The sequence below is a fragment of the Sorex araneus genome, chromosome 3, assembly GCF_027595985.1.
Source record: "Sorex araneus isolate mSorAra2 chromosome 3, mSorAra2.pri, whole genome shotgun sequence".
Classification (NCBI taxonomy): Eukaryota; Metazoa; Chordata; class Mammalia; order Eulipotyphla; family Soricidae; genus Sorex; species Sorex araneus.
This window is the reverse complement of record NC_073304.1, coordinates 131,785,223-131,800,148: the sequence shown is the minus strand read 5'-3', so window position 1 is coordinate 131,800,148 and position 14,926 is coordinate 131,785,223. Positions and strand designations below refer to the sequence as shown.

General features: G+C 36.9%; 1 pseudogene; it reads right to left on the bottom strand.

Annotated features, from left to right (window-relative positions):
• Window positions 1-220: 220 nt before the first annotated feature.
• The window catches only part of LOC129403580 (uncharacterized), a 485,727-nt pseudogene continuing 471,021 nt past the window's right edge, over window positions 221-14,926 (bottom strand).

The window sequence follows — 14,926 nt, the reverse complement described above, 5'->3', positions numbered from 1 at the left end:
ACACACACACATACATAAAGTTACCAAGGGGAGTAGTACATATCCTTTAAAGGAAGTCATCTTGATTAACAGTTAATTTCTTGCATCACTTGTATCACTTGCAGTCCTGTTGATGTTCGATTTGCTCGAGCGGGCACCAGTAATGGCTCCATTTGTCCCTGTCGCGTCCTAGTGTAGCCCAATGATATCTGCTTGCTCCAGGAACAGGAAGAGCCTCAAATCATTCATTCAGGGATTTGATGAAGAAATCTGACCATCTAGTTGATGGGTGGCCACGAGTTCTTCTGATGTCCCTTGGAATCCAGTCGGTGACAGCTCTAGTCCAGCGGTTGTCTCTGAATAGCATTACATGACCAGTCCATCTGATTTTTGATGCCTTGGCAAACGAGACAGCATCCCTGATTTTTGACCGTCGATGGAGGTCAGAACTCCAGATTCCTTCTCTCACTTGAGTGAGACATGATATTCCCAGCATAGCTCTTTTGATTCCTCTTTGGGATACCCTAATAGCATTCTCATCCTGTTTGCCTAGGGCCCAGGTCTCTGAGGCATATGTTAGTGCAGGAAGAATGGTGGAATTGAAAAGATGTGCCCAGAATCGGAGGTTCTTTGTTCTCTTAACCACTTCTTCAACGCTCTTGAAGGCATTCCATGCTGCTCTCTTCCTCCTGCGCAGTTCTGGTGCCAAGTCGTTCCTCATGTTGATTTCTCGACTCAGGTACACATAGCTGCTGCATTCGGAGATGTTTGTTCCATTGAGAGCAAATGGAGCTTCAGGGACCAGTTCATTTTTCATGAACATCGTCTTGTTGAGATTCAGCTGCAATCCGACCTTTCCACACTTGCGGTCGAAGTCAGCCAGCATTTGTGCATTTGTGCCGCTTGGCTAATGTTTGGTGTTATGAGAACGATGTAATCAGAGAAGCAGAGGTGGTATAATTGCCGACCGTCTATCTTCACTCCCATTCCTTCCCATTCCAGTTGTCGCATGATGTTATCGAGGGCGGCACTGAAGAGTTTCAGTGAAATGTTATCACCCTGCCGCACCCCTCTCTTTACATCAATGATCACTTCCTTGTAAAATGGTGAGATCCCGGTGGTGAATCCACAATACAGCTCGTGGAGGATTTTGATATACTGAATTTGAATGCCCTGTTTGGCCAGGGCTTCGATGACCGCCTCAGTCTCAACAGAATCGAAGGCCTTCCTTAAGTCTATGAATGTTAGACAGAGTGGCATCTTGAACTCTCTCGAAACTTCAATGAGTTTGGTCACTGAGTGGATATGGTCTATTGTGCTGAATCCCCTTCGGAACCCGGCTTGCTCGCATGGTTGTCCTTCATCTAGTGTTCTGCCTATTCTATTCTATTCTATTCTATTCTATTCTATTCTATTCTATTCTATTCTATTCTATTCTATTCTATTCTATTCTATTCTATTCTAGATGACACGAGTGAACTACTTGTAGACGACAGACAGCAGGCAGAATGGAAGATAGTTGCCGATGTCGTGGATGAACTACTTCATCCAACTACGATGAAGAAGAAATTAAGAGGTTCTACATGGAACTGGAGAAGTTCTATAAAGAAGACCACACCTTCTACAAGATCATTGTTGGTGATTTTAATGCCAAGATAGGTCCGAGAAGGTCGCCCGAAGAATTCCACATTGGGACACATGGCCTAGGATGGAAAGATCAGGGTGAGAGACTGTCTGAATTCATCATGTCGACCAAGACCATCCATGGTAACTCACAGTTCCAGAAGGCCGAATCTAAAGGCTGGACAGGGGAGTCTCCAGGTGGACAGTTCCATAATGAAATTGACCACATCATATTCTTTTTTTTTTTAAATAATTTATTTATTTTTAATTAGAGAATCACCGTGAGGGTACAGTTACAGATTTATACACTTTTGTGCTTATACTTCCCTCATACAAAGTTCGGGAACCCATTCCTCCACCAGTGCCCATTCTCCACCACCCGTAAACCCAGCGTCCCTCCCACCCTCCCCAATCCCATCTCCCCCCCAACCCACCCTGCCACTGTGGCAGGGCATTCCCTTCTGTTCTCTCTCTCTAATTAGCTGTTGTGGTTTGCAATAAAGGTGTTGAGTGGCCGCTGTGACCACATCATATTCAATCGAAGGTTTTGCCTGACTGATGTCGCTGTTGTCCCAAAATTCCAAACGGGATCAGACCACCGTCTCCTTTGTGCAAAATTCTACTTCACAGAGCAAGGAGAAAAGTCTGCAAATTTAAGTTAATTTCTTACAGATTGAAATTAAATAACGATAATAATAATAATAATGATATGAGACTGAACTTCCAAGAGAATGAATAAGCACAAAGAAATCTAAAAATTTTGATGTAAGGAATTAAAGCTGTCTGCTGAAAAATATATGGGAAAAATTATGCAATGCTTAAAGAAATAAAAAATGAATAACTAATAAATAGAGATATTTTAAAAAGTTCACAAAATTTTAAAAAGTAAATATATAATTGCTGACTTGAAAAATGTTTTGTGGGGTTTAAGTAAGTATTGTCCGTACTGAATAGAAAATTATGATGCGGACAAGGAAAACGCAAAGTGATAAAATTGCACAGATAGCAACACAGAAAAGGAGAAAAAGAAACAATAAAAATAGTTAAGAGTATGAGCAAGGGAATAACAATTTTGAACGGTTAAGTCGAATAGAAAGATATGAGTAATGAAGGAGAACATGAAGTTTGAAAAAAATCACATTGATTTTTTGTAATTAATTGAAATACATACATATATACATAAATAGAGGACCTGGAATTTGTACAAGTAGAACTAACAAAAGTAAATTAGAATTAGCAAAATTAAAATATTAGAATTGTGGAAAAAAAACTATTCAGAAGATCTTAAAATAGAGAAAATATACATCACTAAGAAGGGAATAAAAACTGCTGAAAATGATTAAGAAAAAGATATTACAATAACACCTGCAAACCTTCAGAGAAAAATATTCACATTTGCAAAATGACTTTGACAAAGCTAGCCTAACTAAAGACGCTTTTAGATTAAGAGAATAAATAATAATCACGCTATAATCAAATTATATTAATAAACTGTACAAAATGGAAAAAGAAAATTAATAAATATAAACAAATTTATATTATATTTATTCTAGGTTTGTATGCCAATAACTATTAAAAATTTCCATAGAATAATACATAAGATTTTTTAAACATTTATATATTTAGAGTTTTGAGCCATCGCTGGCAATGCTCAGGATTACTTCTTGCTCTGTGCTCAGGGATCACTTTTGGTAGGGCTTGGGGGACTTTATATGGTGCCAGGGACTACATCCATGTTAGCCTCATACACTGGTAGGGCCAATGCCCTACCTACTATAGAATTACTCCAGCATGATATATATAATTATTAATTATATGTATATAATTTGTTGATTTGTTCTTTTGGTCTCATCCAGGCATTACTCCAGTATTATTCCTGGCTTTGATTTCAGGGATCAGTCCTGTTGGGGCTCAGAGATCCATGTGGGATCCTCAGAATCGAACCCAGATCACTTGCAAGCAAAGCAAGTGCCTACCTTCTGTACTATCTGTCTGGCCCTGATGTATACTTTTCTTAAGAACATGTGAAACACTTCAAATTGGCCATACATTATGTCACACTATCAATGAATTTCAAAATATTGTAATATTTTAATATTTGGCCATTAAAATAAAATTTAACTATTAAAGGATGAATAAAAATTTTGCATGCACCTGAGTATATAAAAACATACTTTAAAGAATTTCCTGTGATAATGAAGAAATCTCAATGAAAATTTAAATTATTTAGAATCTGTCATCTTTTTTATGGTTTACATACAGTTTCTAGTGCAGCATTAATTTCCTTCACTATTATCATCAGTTTCCATCAATCATCAACTATGCTTCATACATCAATTATACATAAAGCTCACAATTATGTATGAACTTTATACATAAGTACATCAATTTGATCATTATTAACTGCTCAATGAATCTTGTTCGTTTTTTCCCTATTTTTTCAAAGTGGTAAATATTTCTCAAAATTCTACGTACAAGTATATTTTGATTTCTCTAATACTAATAATGAATGGAAAGAAAAACATAAGGGAACCACAAACAACTTTAATTCATGTAAGACCAAAAAGCTTCTGGATGACCTATAAAAGGAATTATTTATACTGCAGAAAGAAGGATTGTCCCTGTCATTTGCCCAGTAAAGGAGTACTTTAGTAGTTTAGTACTTAATTCATAGATCTTTGCTCAAGGAGGAGTTATCTTTCAGGTTTCTCTGTGGAGGACCTAAACTTTATTTTTTTGAGGACCTAAACTTTTATTTCTGCCATCATCCTTGTGGGACTATGAAAAACTCAATTCACGTATCTACTATTTCCTTTTTCCCTTTGGCTTTTGGGCCATACCAGGGCTTACCTCTGGTTCTACACTCAGACATCACTCCCAGTGGACTGGGGGAAGCACTGTGGTGCTGGGAATCAAATGCAGGTGGGTAGAATGCAAAGCAAGCAACTGACCCACTGTTATATCTCTTTGGCCCCTCTGCTGTTTTTTTCTTAATTAAAAAAAATTATGCTATGACTAACTGTAAATACCATTAGGTATTGTCTTCTCTCCGCAGAAAGGGCAGTTTGTTTTCCTCTCTTCTGAGATCTTTAATGCTTTCAAGACATCTTTGACTATTCATTTTGTATCTCTTAATTCAACAAAACATTTTTTATTTTATCTATTTATTTATTTTTTTATTTTTTATTGTGGAAAGTTACAAAGTTACAAAGTTTTCAGATTTAAATCTCAGTTATACAATGCTCGAATACCCATCCCTTCACCAGTGCTCATATTCTACCACCAAGAATCCCAGTATAGCTCCACCCTGCCCCCTCACACCCCAACCCCCCCCAAGCCCCTAGCCCCCCCACCCTAAGCCCCCCCCCACCTGTGTAACTAATAAATTTCACTTTACTTTCACTTTGATTGCATACAATATTTCAACAAAATTCACTATTATTGTTTGGAGAGTCTCTCCCCTAAAGTCAGACCTGCTGAAAAGGAAGCATTAGATAATTTGTTTTCCATTGCTGAGGATGAAGAAGTATGAGGTCGAGTGACCACACTTAGCGGCCTCTCAGTTTTGGGTTTCTGTAATTTAGTATTTTAGTAACTAAGTCCAGAGAGATATCTGCCAGAAGTTGCATCATTGCCAACTTGTACTTCTCAGTTACATTATATTCCACATATGAGTGCAATCTTTCTATGTCTGTCTCTTTCTTTCTGACTCATTTCACTCAACATGATACTTTCCATGTTGATCCACTTGTATGCAAATTTCATGACTTCATGTTTCCTGACAGCTACATAGTATTCCATTGTGTAAATATACCAGAGTTTCTTTAGCCAATCATCTGTTTTCGGGCACTCTGGTTTTTTCCATATTGTGGCTATTGTGAACAGAGCGGCAATGAACATGGAAATGCAGATGTCATCTCTACTATACCTTTTTGCCTCTCCGGGATATATTCCCAGGAGTGGTATTGCTGGGTCAAATGGGAGCTCAATTTCTAACTTTTTTAGAATCGTCCATATTGTTTTCCAAAAAGGCTGAACCAGTCGGCATTCCCACCAGCAGTGAAGGAGAGTCCCTTTCTCCCCACATCCACGCCAACACCGGTTGCTTTTGTTTTTGGGGATGTGGGCCAGTCTCTGTGGTGTGAGATGATATCTCATTGTTGTTTTGATCTGCATCTCCCTGATGATTAGTGATGTTGAACATTTTCTCATGTGCCTCTTAGCCATTCAGATTTCTTCTTTGGAAAAGTTTCTGTTCATTTCATCACCCCATTTTTTGATCGGGTTGGCAGTTTTCTTCTTGTGGAGTTCAACCAGTGCATTGTATATCCTTGTTATCAACCCTTTATCAAAGATTTGATTTGTTTGTGAAGAATATATTCACTAAATTCTTCATGTGGACTCTAACTTTTCTTCTTCTCATTAATATCTTCACTTATTCCACACACAGGGATTCTTTCCTCTGGTCTTTCTACCTTCAATCTTATAGCAGGTTTAATAACATATTATTTCAATAATTGCCATAGTAATCTCATCTGCCTACACCAAGAAGATATGTACTTTTAATGAAAATTTTGTCCAAATTATTATCTAAAAAAGGTAATTTTGTAAAGGATATAAAGTCACAGTTGAGACTACATATACCGCAAATCACTCTATCACTGTCACTGTCATCCCATTCATCGATTTACTTGAGTGGGCACCAGTAACGTCTCTATAACACTCAGCCTCGAGATTTTAGCAGCCTCTCCTTACTCGTCTTTCCCAACAATTGGAGGCTCTTACAGGGTCAGGGGAATGAGACCTATTGTTATTGTTTTTGGCATATGGAATATGCCACGAGTAGCTTGCCAAGTTCTACATATACCACATACACGGGGAATACTCAAGGATATAATATTTGTCCTTTATTTTGGTCACTGTTTCTTTTGAAGTGCAGAAGCTTCTCAGTGTGATTTAATCCCATTTGTTTATGTTTGCTTCTACTCTCATGGTCAGTGCTGTTTCATCCTTAAAGATGCTCTTAGCTTCAATGTCATGGAGAGTTCTGCCTACATTTTCCTCTATGTACCTTATAGATTCATGTCTGATATTGAGGTCTTTAATCCACTTTGATCTGACTTTTGTGCCTGATATTAGACAGGGTCAGTGTTCATTTTTTTGCAGGTAGCTATCCAGTTTTCCCAGCACCACTTGTTGAAAAGTCTTTCCTTGTTCCACTTCACATTTCTTTCTCCTTTGTCAAAGATTAAGTGGTCATATATTTGGGTGTCTGTTACAGGATATTTAATTTATTCCATTGGTCTGCAGGTCTGTTTCTAGCCCAATATCATGCTGTTTTAATTGCTACTTCTTTGTAGTAGAGTTTGAAGTTGGGGAAGATGATGCCACCCATCTTTTTTTCCCCCAAGGATTGCTTTAGCTATTTGTGGGGGTTTATTGTTCCTTATGAATTTCAGGAGTGTTTTGTTTATTTCTTTGAAAAATGGCATGGGTATCCTGATAGTGACATTAAATTTGTATAGTACTTTGGGCAGTATTGCCATTTTGCTAATGTTAATTCTTCCTATCCATGAGCAGGGGATGTGTTGCCATCTCCTAGTGTCCTCTTTTATTTCTTGAAATAGTGTTTTGTAATTTTCCTTGTATAGGTCCTTCACCTATTTGGTTAAGCTGATTCCAAGGTACTTGATTTTCTGAGATACTGTTGTGAGAGGGATTGTTCTTTTAACGTCTCTTTCTTCTCTTTCATTATCTGTTTATAAGAAAGCCATGAACTTTTGGGTGTTGATTTGTAGCCTGCCACTTTACTCACAGTGTTTGTTTTGCAAGCCATAACACCCCAAAGTAGAGAAGTGTGGGGAATATTGTCTGCCATGGAGGCAGGGGGAGGGTGGGAAATGGGGAGTATACCGGGGATATTGTTGGTGCGGAATGTACACTGGTGGAGGGATGGGTGTTTGACCATTGTATGATTGTAACTCAAACATGAAAGCTTGTACCTATCTCACGGTGATTCAACAAATTTTTTTAAAAAAGGAATAAAAATAAATTTGTCCAGTTGTTTTCTAACAGCAGAAAAAAATCTACCAAAAGAGTCATTCAAAATATTTAAAATTTAAATAAAGTTTATTTGTTTTACATAAACCATGTCTTTAAACTTCCTCTAATACTTTATAGTTGGCTGTAAAATTACATAAAACCTAGTTATATGGTCAGAATGGGGACATGTCAAGTTAATAAAATACCAAGATTGAAACAGTAGTTTAGAGTGAGAGACAGTCAGGAGAACAGTGCCTTTATTTCCCCAGGAACTAAGAAAAACAGTAATGAAACCTCTTTGTAAGCAAGATGTAAGAGTTGGATTCAATCTTATGCAAATATATTGATGGAGTGCCTCAAGCTAACAACAGAAGTCTCAGATTTGGCAATATCAACTCTTAATTGGTGCTGAAAGCATAGAAGGTAGATATAGCATAGAAGGTAGATATCACATCTATTGTTCAACATAAAGTTAATTAATGCAAACAAATATTTACTGAGAGCATAATATGGACCATACCCTTGTTTTAGGTATTCTGCACAAAGCTGTGAATTAAATAAACAAGGATTGTCATTCTCATATGACTTTCAACATAGAAGGGGAGACAGAAGCAAGATAAGTATGTCAAATTTAAAGTTTATTGGATAACAATATATCAAGGTAAACAAAAATGTTGGGACAGGGGATAAGAAAGTAATATGCTGCTGTTTAAATAGATATGTATCTCAGAAACAAGGAAAAAACTAAAATATGTTTTTATACCTATTGCTCTAATGCAATAGATTTGTTTATAAACTATGGCCAACATCCAGAGACTATAAAGCCAACCTCTCGCAGTGCAGCTGCGCGACATCTGATAGCCTAGTTCTCTCTCTTGGAGAACCTGTCATGCTACTGAGAGTTTACTGTCCACACGGGGGAAAGCCTGGCAAGCTCCCTATGGCGTATGCATATGCCAAATACAGTAACAATGATGGGTCTCATTGCCCTGACCCTGAAGAGCCTCTAATGCGACACCATTGGGATGGACGAGTAAAGAGAGGCTGATAAAATCTCAGGGCTAGGACGAATGGAGACCTTACTGAGACTGCTCGAGAAAATTGATGATCAACGGGATGACAGTGATACAGTGATACTATAATGCTAAAAAATGATGGGTTCTGTAGGACTAAATTCTAAATACTGGGGTAGGAAGAGAACTCAAAATACTATAGTGCAAGCTTTGTTTGTGAATATTTTGGGTTCACTTCCAGGCACTAAATGGTCCCATGAGCATGGGAGATGACCTCTGAGTACCAAGGCAAAATAATACTGCATACTGTTGGGCCTGGCCTCCAAATCAAGATAAATATATAATACATATATTAAAAGAAATGAGTATTATTATGCCAATCCCTTATATTTTTATCCTATACCTTTTTAAAGAGGGGCCTTATTAAACTTGATAAAAAGTGATTTTGTTTCTCAAAAGTTTAAGCTTGAGTGAGTTCTTCTAGTCCCAACATTTGGAAGCAAAATTAAACATCTTCCATCTATCTCCTGTAAAGGGGATACATGGGGAATGGAGACTCAAGAGACACCAGAGGAATCATTCGGATTACAGGTCAGGAGAGACCAAGAGAAAACAGAACATCTTAGAATTTTTAGGCAGGCCCTTACACGTGTTCATTGCAAAACATAATTGCAGCAGGAAGAAAAGCCAGTTTGAACAGTTCCCAAACCCAGAAGGCATTGGGAAGAAATAACTGACACATTGACCCATTCAGAAAAAAAGGACAAGAAAATCAGGGCAGAATTTTTATTGTGATTGCTCTGATTTTTGACTATACTCAGAGATACTCCACGGTTCTCCCAGCACATTACTCAGGAATTTCTTCTTGTGGCGCTCAAGGCAAAATTAAGAGTCAAGATTCATCCTGGACCTCCCACATGGAAAGCATTAGCACAAGCCCTTGAACTAGCTCTTTAGCCCTACAAGACTTAATTTTAACCATGTACCATGTACTATATGTAATAAAAGTATGTGATGTTTCTATTAAAGATGTCCCTGTAAAGTTAATGAAAAGGGTTATAGTCCAAATCTTGTACCATTTCCTTATACTGAAAGAATTCCAGCAGCCACTTGACACTTTATACCACGCACCTTACCCATATTCCAAGAGTACCACACCACATTTGATGGAGTTCAAAATAGGAGGCAACCAATCTTAGAGGGAAATATTTTTTTACCGATATATATATATATATACATATATATACATATATATATATATATGCACATGAGACTCAACCTTTAACAACATATTAGTTATCTCTTACAGAAGGACTTAATGACCCCTGGGTGAAATACAACAATCTTCACACTCTTTCCTCTAAAAATATACTTTTTTGTAGCATTTTCAGCTGTCTTTCATTAAAAAAAGTACAAGATATATTACTTTGCTTCTGTTTGGGGCAGGAATTGGGGTTTGGGATGGAAACATTCAAAATACAGTGGTGGGAAGATGTAATGGTGGTGGGATTGGTGTTTGAATATTGGCACTGTAGCACTGTCTTCCTGTTGTTCATTGATTTGCTCGAGCAGGCACCAGTAATGTCTCCATTGTGCCACTTATTGTTGCTGTTTTTGGTATCAAATACGCCAAGGTAGCTTGACAGGCTCTGCCATGTGGGTGGGATACCCTCGGTAGCTTGCTGTGCTCTCCAAGAGGGATGGAGGAATCGAACCCGGGCCAGCCACATGCAAGGCTAACACCTTACCCACTGTGCTATGGATCCAGTCTTATTTGAATATTAAATGTAATCAAACATTGTGAACTACTTTATAAAATAAAAAGATAAAAAATAAAATAAAAATAATATCCCTGGGGGAAAAAAACACAAAAACAGAACAAAAACAAAATAAACAAAAAAAGAATTCCAGCCTCATCTAGGATGAAGTACTGAAAGTAGAAACTTTTTTTTGCACTCCACTTGAAAGACTAACTGGAATACTAGTTTTTTTTTTCTCTTTTAACATCTAGTTGAAAGCAAGGCTATTCCTGATATATAAGGTATAACTAAATCATTCTCTGTTTGAAATAAACAACTTGGTCATCTAATAAATAGAACTAATTAATGAATCAAATTGTGGCTGCATACTGCTTCTAGAACTCTCCACACTGCTTTTTTTTAGGATTACACAACTTTCCAACACACCAAAGAGTAAATTTTGTCCTGGATTTTTATAATATAATATTGGAAGTTCGATTCGAAACATTCTTTTATAAGCAGTTCACTGGCATAGATGACTTTAAAAAGGGAAGTGTAGTGAGGAACTACCTTCCCTCCTCCTATCTTAAGGTGTTCCAAATAAATGCCAGTTTATACCTCCACTCAAATACAAGTGAGAGACAGAGATAGGAGGAGAGGGGAGGGGGAGAGAGAGAGAGAGAGAGAGAGAGATAGAGAGAGAGAGAGAGAGAGAGAGAGAGAGAGAGAGAGAGAGATTTTGAGTTGCATTGTGTTCACGGTAGTAGTGAGTTTCTCTCACTCCCACATTTACCATCTTTCATTTAATCTTAAAATAACATTTAATATTAAAATAACAGGGCTTATTACTGGGGGATTATTTGAAATGATTTAGATCTTAGCAATTATATCAGGAAGAATTCTATTAGTTTGGTTCTTTAGATCAGTCTGATTTTAAGAAGAAATGGAAAGTACCTAAGAGACATGTGGTTAAGTGATTATTTAGTCCATATTATGTCGACTATTGAAGAATTGGGTTGGTGTTGGCCAGAGAGGATGTTAATCTAAACTTCAAGTTTCAAATGAAGTCTCTTCAAATGCTACAATTCTATGAATACACTGTTCTATGTTTGCAAAAAGAAGTAATGAAACCACTGAAGTTCACAGTAATTAATTTTATTTCACCAAATGGGAATTTCTAAAAACTGGACATATGAGCTATTCATAAAAGAAGCTTCTAGAGAGACTAAGAAAGAAGCCTTCTTTGTGATTTGATTCATATGGTTTAAGATTCTTTATCTGGCACAGTTTTCCAGGCTACTGTTGAAAGACTCACCTGGCTTAAAAGCTTTCTTTTCCAAAATACAGGTCTGGGTGGAGTGATTAAGTCTCTAAAGCCAGATTCAGTGCACTCCTATAATGACTCAGCTTCTGATTCCCCTGCAGGCCTAATCCTAAGAAAATCAGTTGTTTCCTAAACTCTGGAATTTCAATTAAAAGTAGGGGTGAAGGCCAAAGTTAGAAGGGAAATGTGGAAACCAAGGGAGAACATCAGACCCTTAATGTTCTGCTTAATTCCCATACAACTTCTGAGAGTCTCCATAGTGGGGACCCAAAATATCTGAGAAAGCAACTTTTCATCTCATGAATTGTAGTCTGCGTTGCCAATAAAAATGTGTGTGCACTGCCATAGGGAATCTTAAACTCCATAAGGACCTGTGTTTTACAGATACAGTAGAGAATGGCATTCTTTCTTTCCTGTGTTCATCTGAAGTTACTTTTACACAATAACTAATGGCAGCAAGCATGTACTAAAGGTCTCCCTGTCATCATCTGCTTTAATGTTCCAAAGTGGTTTCTCGCTTCTTAAATACATTTCAAGCTGTAAAATGAGAATTAATAGACGGCAACATGAATATCCGACTCTAATCTGAGTATTAAAGTCGAAAAGATCTATTCAAAAGCATAGCAGTGTTTTCTCTGGATGGTTCTGTGAGGTAAAGCCTTCAGAACTAATGGTATCAGACAACTCTGGTTGAAAAATTTGGAACCTAGGTACCTAAATTCTGTGTTACAATTCTAGCTCATTGAAATATTGATTTCTGTAGGAGAGTAGACTCTAAATAAATAAATAAATAAATAAATAAATAAATAAATAAATAAATAAATAGATCTTGACCAATCATGGCTGAAAATAAGTGAAAGGAATTTGGTGTAGCCAAAATGAAAGAATCAATGGAAATTGCATTCCTAAAAAAATAATAATGAAGTGAGCAATTACCCAATCATCTGGTATTTACAAGTACAAATTCTGCCTGCAACATAGACTTTTGAAGTACTCCACACCTTTCCAACATATGCAATATACGCCCTCTTCACTGTTTGTTGGCCTAAATGGCAGAAATTTCTCTTAAGAATATCTCTTTGAGCAGAATGGAATGTACTGCCTAGATTAAGGTAATATTAAAGATTAGTGATTAGTTCAAGGAATCCTATTCTCTTCCTCCCCCCTCATCTTTCCTTCTCCTTCTTTTGTTCCTTTTCTTCCTCCTTTTTCTTCCTATGTTTTTGATTAGGAAAATATCCAAAAGTAGCAAACCACTTTCCAGAAATGCCAACATGATTTAGAGGATCTGGGCACTGCTCTTCTCAAAAATACCCCCTAAGGAGTCTATACTCATAAGATCCTGCTGCGGTATGCTCCCATCAGCAACACTCTGTACATGGAAGAGCCTGTGTACTAAATTTTCTATTAAGATTAAATAAAGATTTGTACTGAAAACATGCACATGGGGAATGCAGAATATGTTTCCTATTAAGACATTTTAAAGAGAGCCAAGGAAAAAAGCCTATTGTGTTTGTTCATTAGAGCTGCCACCAAATGTTGAGGGATCACAATGAAAACCCAATTAAATCCGAGAAGAATAGTCATTAAAGATTTCATTTACTTACCAAAGTAGCTAATCAAAATGATGAATCAGATGACAAGGTTATGTTGGGAAAATACTGGAAACTGTGGTCTGACATTGTCAGAAAGTGGATCTTTGTGACTTTATCAGAAGATCAAGATAATCGAAAGTAAGATATTAGAGACTTTCATCTACTTCAAAGAAGGATTATATGGGTATGATTAGACTAGCATGCAAGAACTCCTGTATAGACAAGATTACTAAGATGTTTCCTTTGCAATTTTATTTTGCTAAATATATATTAATACATGGAAACAATGAATGTTCCTAGGGATGCCTTACTCTTCTTAGTCTTTGCTTTTGTTTTTGGTTTCTAGAACCTATCTGTTAGTATTCAGGAATAATTTTTGCTTCTTTGCTCAGGGATGACTCCTAGTGGTACCTAGGGGACCAAATGTGGTGCTAGGTATTGAGGGTCAGTCACATAGAAGACAATTTCTTTAAACACTATACTATCTTGCAGGCCCATCAAAACTAATTTTAAGGGGCTGTGGATTATGTTTAGAAGTGAACATTTACCTTACAAATTTCCAAACCCCTGGCTTAAAGTATTACACTGAAAAAAAGAAAAATACAAGAAAGAAAATAAGAAACACATTTTGTTAAATATCTTTAGATTGCCTATTTTCCACACGTGTTGACAGCAAATTGGGGAAGAAAAATATTTTTCCTTTATTCCTTCTCCCTTCTTCCCATCCTATTTTGTTCCACTTTTTCTTTATCCTGTGCTCTTTCTTATTTTCATTTTGTTTTTTTCTGTGTCTCTATTTCTAGGATTGAAATTAATTATGTTGTCCCCAAATAAGCACTGTTACGGGACTGCAGCATTAGGTGGAATGACCCTCCAGCTATGGTTTCACTACAAACTATTATCTGTGTTCTATTCACAGATAATTAAAAATGTCTAGTGTATTCACACAAAAAAGCAGCTTTTGTATTTAAAATTCCTTAAGCAACTCAGTTTGGGAGATTGTGTGTGTTACATAAAATGACCAATGAAATCTATCCAGTGGCAAGCAATACTTTGACCAACTGCCCAAAGGACAGTGAAAACTAAAAATAAGGGGAGATGGGAATATATTTTATTATAATTTATTTAAGCCTGAAAAATATCTTAGTTAGAAAGCATTGGTTTAGAAAAGAGAGAAAGAAATCTACTTTCTTCTAAAATACTGAGGACCCAACCGGTTGGCTCCCCTTCACAAAGAGAACAATCTCTCTCTATGACAAGTAGAATCACAGTTCACTTTGATGAATAACATCATTTGGGGCCATGATGTAGGGGAATTTTATATGAGATGAAAAAGTGACATGGACTGGCAAAGCTGAGCAAAACACACATTCAACATATGATGACTTGAAAATGCCATGAAATATTATAACGTTTCCTTTGTCAACAATTTCAGCCATCGCATCACTGCAGAATGAGCCTTAAAGGTGTAAACAGACTAATCTTGATTTGATTGGGAGGAGGTGGGATCACCATTCTTGGATTTGGAGATAAGGTCCAAGTCAGGTAGGAATCTGACATTTCAGGAATATGGCAAGACTTATTTCTATATCCATAAGGGATATCTAAAGA